Source organism: Prionailurus viverrinus, chromosome D1 (genome assembly GCF_022837055.1).
Source record: "Prionailurus viverrinus isolate Anna chromosome D1, UM_Priviv_1.0, whole genome shotgun sequence".
NCBI classification, from domain to species: Eukaryota; Metazoa; Chordata; class Mammalia; order Carnivora; family Felidae; genus Prionailurus; species Prionailurus viverrinus.
Window position 1 is genome coordinate 104,943,536 of NC_062570.1, and position 6,474 is coordinate 104,950,009.

A 6,474-nucleotide genomic window follows, 5' to 3' on the forward strand; every position below is an offset into this window, starting at 1 on the left:
TAATACACATAATTGCCTCCAAAAGGAAACTATCTAAATGACTATAAACAATAGAAGGGAGAAATAAAAATTCTGGTATATTCATACAATGGAGTACTAAACAGTAACATGAGTGGACAAACTATAATTACATGCAGCTGTATAGATAAATCCCACAAACATAATGTTCGGGGGGAAAAGGTCATGCATAGAAGAGTCCACTGACGGATGAATGGATAAAGAAGATGGATATTACTCGGCATTCAAAAAGAATGAAATCTTGCCATTTGCAACTACATGGATGGAACTGGAGGGTATTATGCTAAGTGAAGTTAGTCAGCCAGAGAAAGACAAATATCATATGACTTCGCTCATATGAGGAATTTAAGAGACAAAACAGATGAACATAAGGGAAGGGAAGCAAAAATAATATAAAAACAGGGAGGGGGACAAAACATAAGAGACTGTTAAATACAGAGTACAAACTGAGGGTTGCTGGAGGGGTTGAGGGTGGGGGAGGGCTAAATGGCTAAGGGGCATTAAGGAAGACACGTTGGGATGAGCACTGGGTGTTATACATCGGAGATGGATTGCTGGAATCTACTCCTGAAATCATTATTGCATTATATGCTAACTAACTTGGAGTAAACTAAAAAATAAATTTAAAAAATTGTACTAATAAATAAAAAGAAATTGGTTACATAAAAAGAGTACATACGGTCTGATTCTGTGTATGTAAAGTTTAAATACAAGCTAAGCTAATAGTGTCAGAACTAGGATAGTGGTTACCTTTGGGAGTAGGTAGTTACTGGAAAGGAACCCAGAGGGTCTATGGGCTCATGGAAACATTCTTTTGCTTGATCTGGATGCTGGAGTTATATACATATAACTGTGTTCTCTTGTTTCTGTGTTATAACTGAATAAAAAAACTTTTGAGGGGCGCCTGGGTGGCGCAGTCGGTTAAGCATCCGACTTCAGCCAGGTCACGATCTCGCGGTCCGGGAGTTCGAGCCCCGCGTCAGGCTCTGGGCTGATGGCTCAGAGCCTGGAGCCTGTTTCCGATTCTGTGTCTCCCTCTCTCTCTGCCCCTCCCCCGTTCATGCTCTGTCTCTCTCTGTCCCAAAAATAAATAAAAACGTTGAAAAAAAAATTAAAAAAAAAAAAAACTTTTGAAAAAGCTACTTTGGACCCCTTGGCCCATCTAGTTATTGAACCATCCCCCACTTCTCCATAGTCAAATCCCTTTAAAACATGATCTTCCAAAAACCTTGGGGTCATCTTTGGCTCTTCTGTTTTTTTCACACACCACATCCAGTCCAGCATTAAAACTTGCTAGTTTTAACTTCAAAATATATTGAGTCTGATTGCTTCTCACCATCTCATGAGCACTCTGGTTCATCATCTCCTATTGGCATTATTGCAATGAGCCAACTAGTGGGGCACCTACACCACTCGGTCTGTTCTCTGCATGGCAGAGAGCAAATTTTTTTTTTTCCATCTCAAATCAGATCATATCATTTCTCTGCTCAAACCCACTCCATTTGGGGGCGCCTGGGTGGCGCAGTAGGTTAAGTGTCCGACTTCAGCCAGGTCACGATCTCGCGGTCCGGGAGTTCAAGCCCCGCGTCAGGCTCTGGGCTGATGGCTCAGAGCCTGGAGCCTGTTTCCGATTCTGTGTCTCCCTCTCTCTCTGCCCCTCCCCCATTCATGCTCTGTCTCTCTCTGTCCCAAAAATAAATAAACGTTGAAAAAAAAAAATTTAAACCCACTCCATTTCATTCCAAATAAAAGCCAGAGTCCTTAAATACCCTTATAGGATCTGAACTCTCATTTCTGCTCTGACCTCTAACTATTCCCCTTTGCTCTCTCTACTCCAGTCACTTGACATATTCTTTCTTTAGAAATTTTACATCAGGGGGCGCCTGGGTGGCTCAGTCGGTTAAGTGTCTGACTATTTCAGCTCAGGTCATGATCTCACGGTTTGTGAGTTTGAGCCCTTCATCAGGCTCTGTGCTGATTCTCTCCTTCTCTCTCTGCCCCTCCCTCTCTCTCTCTCTCTCAAATATAATAAACATTTTTAAAAAGTTATTAAAAATAATATTAAAAAATAAATTTTACATTGGTCGGCCCTCTGGCTGGAATACTTTTCCTACAATTATTTCCATGGCTTCCTTTCTCTCTTCTTTTGGGTCTTTCTTCAAATAGCTTAGCTTCAGTAAAACTTCCCCCACCAACCTACATAAAATTACAGCTCTCTCTCCCTATCACTTGCTTATTTTTTCCTCAAATCACAATGATCTGACATACTATGTATTTTATTTGTTTGTTAATTGTATGTCAACCCCCACTAATCTAGAAGCGAGGGCACTCACTTACTAGTCTCTTCTGAGGTTTTCAACCCCTATTTGTGTGTCTTCAAACGTGTGTGTATTAGTATTTTTACACTGAGGGTGGAGGGCCTTGGAGAATCTTCCTTGTTCTGTAAGCCAAGCAACACAATAAAATATTTTTCTAATTTATTTTTAATGTTTATTTATTTCTGAGACAGAGCATGAGTGGGGGAGGGGCAGAGAGAGAGGGAGACACAGAATCTGAAGCAGGCTCCAGGCTCTGAGCCGTCAGCATAGAGTCCGACACGGGGCTCAAACTCACAAACCGTGAGATCATGACCTGAGCCGAAGTCGGTCGCTCAACCGACTGAGCCACCCAGGAGCCCCTAAAATATTTAATCCAGGATCCATTTCTTATTTGTTTGTTTCTCTGGCAACAGAAAGGTTCTTAAGAATATCTGGAGAACTATATTTAGAATTATCTGGAATAAGATTTCAATAAGATTTCAAATAATACTCTCTGGCATATATTCAGAATTATCTGGAATAATATTCCAAACTGACAGCAGGTGCAGTCAAGACATTGTGTGTTTCATTTGCAACTTCCCTCCACTCCCCCCACCTGGTCGTCTTTCATAAATGGCATGTCCATCTGTTCAATCTCTAAAGCTAGGGATTTGGGCGTCATTTTTTACTCCCTCTTTTGTCTCACTACTGTATTCACTTTGGGAACTCAATCAGGCAAGAACCACTACCAAGAAGGTCTAATACATTCTCGGCAAGAAAAGGAGTGAACACTTTCGACCAAGTCTAAGCAGACATTGCACATATTTAACATACATATTAGAACTCTGTGTTCTCTCAACTTTTTAGAATAAAATTGCAGGTTCCCCAAAAGGTAACTCACAATTACTGGCTGAGCCACACATACTCAAATCCATACCACGAGTTCTTTATCCTTCTTCCCATCTTAACCAGCATGGGTGAAGATACTCCCTGGTGGCCTGATGGGAGCAGTCATGTTGAGAAAGCAGGGAACTGAGGGCAGCCAACCAGCAAAACCCAGGGCCCTGAGTCATACAACCACAAGGAAATAAATTCTGTCAATAACCTGACTGTGCTTGGAAGTAGGTTTTGCCCACTTGAGACTATAGATGAAAATACGGCCTGTCTGACACCTTGATGATAGGTATCCATGTGAGACCCTGAACAAAGCCTCTCAGCTAGGCCCTGCTTCAACCCCTGATCCATGAAAATGGTAAGATAACACATTTGTGTGTTGTTTTGAGCCACTATATTTGTGGTAGTTAATAGTAATTTAAAAAAAATGAATACAGGGGCATCTGGTGGCTCAGTTAAGTGTCTGACTCTCGATTTTGGCTCAAGCCTCGCATCGGGCTCTATAACGACAGCTCGGAGACTGCTTGAGATTCTCTCTTTCTGCCCCTCCCCTGCTCACATTTTTTCTCTCTCCCTCTCTCTCTCCCTGCACCCCTCTCTCTCAAAATAAATAAACTTAAAAAAAAAAAAAGAACACACACACTAGATTATTGCATGGAAGATGTAAGGGAAAGCCAAGCTCAAATTTCAGCCTCAACCCTTACCAGCATTAACGTTGGACCTGTTTCCTCCTCTTTAAAATGGGTGTGATAATAAAACCTACCACCCAAAGTTGTTGCGAGAGTGACATGGTAGCACATGCACAAGGGTGACTCTATGGAGGGAGTAAGTATCTCATGTTATTTAAAGCAGCATTGGCACATGCTAAGTGCTAAATGTTTCCTGCCAAACGCTAAGAGTGGTCTTCTGCAGGTTGGAAGCAAGAGGGAATAGAGGGAATACCATTTCCACCCAAAGAATATCATCCTGTTGGCAGCTGTCCCACAGAGATCCTCTCACCTCGCCTCTCCGTGGAATAGGCTAGTTTCTGCCTTCTGGTCTGAATTCATAGACTGAAATATTATCAAAGGACCCATCTTTAAGAAGAAGCAGGGGGAAAAGGCAGAGGCTGACAACTATAACCTGCTCAAAACAATAAAAGGAGATGTGTTTTTTTGAAAGGACCAAGGCAGATACAATTGTAAGTGTCTCCTGTTTATCATCAGTTATTCTTTCCTAAAAATCAGGTATTCTTCATGAAGACGCTTCTTTCGCATCATTTTACAGGAAAAACCATATGCTATTAGTCAGCCCAAGCTCCCATACAATTTCCCCAAATGTTAAATAAAAGGCAATAAAATATCTATGTGTGAATGGCAAACCAACATGTCAGGTTACAAAATGCTTAATCTATTGTAATTCCTTGATCGCCAAATAATCACAATGGTTGGTAACAGGTGCTTTTCTTGCTGAGTGTGGCTGCAGTGTGAGTCAGCACTGCCCTGAGTCCACCTCCCTTTTATTGCCACGGCATGCTTTTCACGACCTCTCCACGTGATTCTGGTGATCTGTCACTTCTGGTTAGAATTTAAGTACAGACCTGTGCCACACTTTGTTTCGTTTAAAAGGTTGCCTTGCCAAAAGACATGAATAGACACTTCTCCAAAGAAGACATCCAGATGGCCAACCGACACATGAAAAAATGCTCCACATCACTCATCATCAGGGAAATACAAATCAAAACCACCATGAGATACCACCTTATAGCTGTCAGAATGGCTAACACGAACAACTCAGGCAACAACAGATGTTGGCGAGGATGCGAGAGAGGATCTCTTTTGCATTGTTGGTGGGAATGCAACCTGGTGCAGCTATTCTGGAAAACAGGATGGAGGTTCCTCACAAAACTAAAAATAGAACTACCCTACGACCCAGCAATTGCACTACTAGGCATTTATCCAAGGGATATAGGTGTGTTGTTTTGAAGGGACACATGCACCCCCATGTTTATAGCAGCACTATCAACAATAGCCAAAGTATGGAAAGAGCCCAAATGTCCATTGATGGATGAATTGATAAAGAAGATGTGCTTATATTATATATATAATTATATATATATATAATATATAAATAAATATATATATAAATATATATAATATTATTATATTATATACTATATTATAATATATATTATATTATTATATTACATATAATTATATTATATAATTATATTACATATAATTATATTATATAATTATATATAAATATATATTTTATATTATTCTATTATTATATAATTACATTATATAATAATATATTATATATAATTATGTTATATATATATCTCATATACTCATATGCTCATATAATGGAGTATTACTCAGCAATCCAAAGAATGAAATCTTGCCATTTGCAACTACATGGATGGAACTGGAGGGTATTATGCTAAGTGAAATTAGTCAGTCAGAGAAAGACAAAAATCACATGACTTCACTCATATGAGGACTTTAAGACACAGAACAGATGAACACAAGGGAAGGGAAGCAAAAAGAATATAAAAACAGGGAGGGGGACAAAACATAAGAGACTCCTAAATATGGAGAACAAACTGAGGGTTACTGGAGGGGTTGTGGGAGGGGGGTGGGCTAAATGGGTAAGGGGCACTAAGGAATCTACTCCTGAAATCATTGTTGCACTATATGCTAACTAACTTGGATGTAAATTTGAAAAATAATAAAATAAAATAAAATAAAATAAAATAAAATAAAATAAAATAAAATAAAATAAAAGTAAAATAAAATAAAATGTTGCGTTGCACTTTGGGCGCCTAAATTAAAATGTATCTGAATAAATGTTGGCAGAAAAATGCTGTATTGAGAAACACATACTCTCTCTGGAGTCTGGATGTGAAAAGGAGTCATTTTATCAGGAAAAAAAAAACAGAGAACACAGTCTGCAATTATTTCTCTACATCAGTGGTTCTCACCCTGAAATGATTTTGTTCCCCGCCCCCAAAGGACATCTGGCAATGTCCGAAGACAATCTGGGTTGTCATAGCTGGGACGTGGGACCGGCATCTAATGAGCAGGGGCCACAGACGCTGCCAAGTGTCCTACAGTGCACAGGACAGGTCACCACAACCAAGAATTATCAGGCCCCAAATGCCAGCAGTGCCGAGGCTGAGAGACCCTGCTGGCCATGGTTGCCACCAACTAGGAAATACTCAAGATGACATTTGTACATACATGGTTTTTGAGTTTGTGAAACCATTCGCCTTTATGGTTTA

General features: G+C 39.9%; 1 protein-coding gene across 1 annotated transcript in view; it reads right to left on the bottom strand.

Annotated features, from left to right (window-relative positions):
• LOC125176649 (membrane-spanning 4-domains subfamily A member 4A-like) overlaps nt 1-6,474 on the bottom strand; it is a 98,700-nt gene that overhangs the window by 75,494 nt on the left and 16,732 nt on the right. The gene's annotated exons all lie outside the window — the stretch shown is intronic.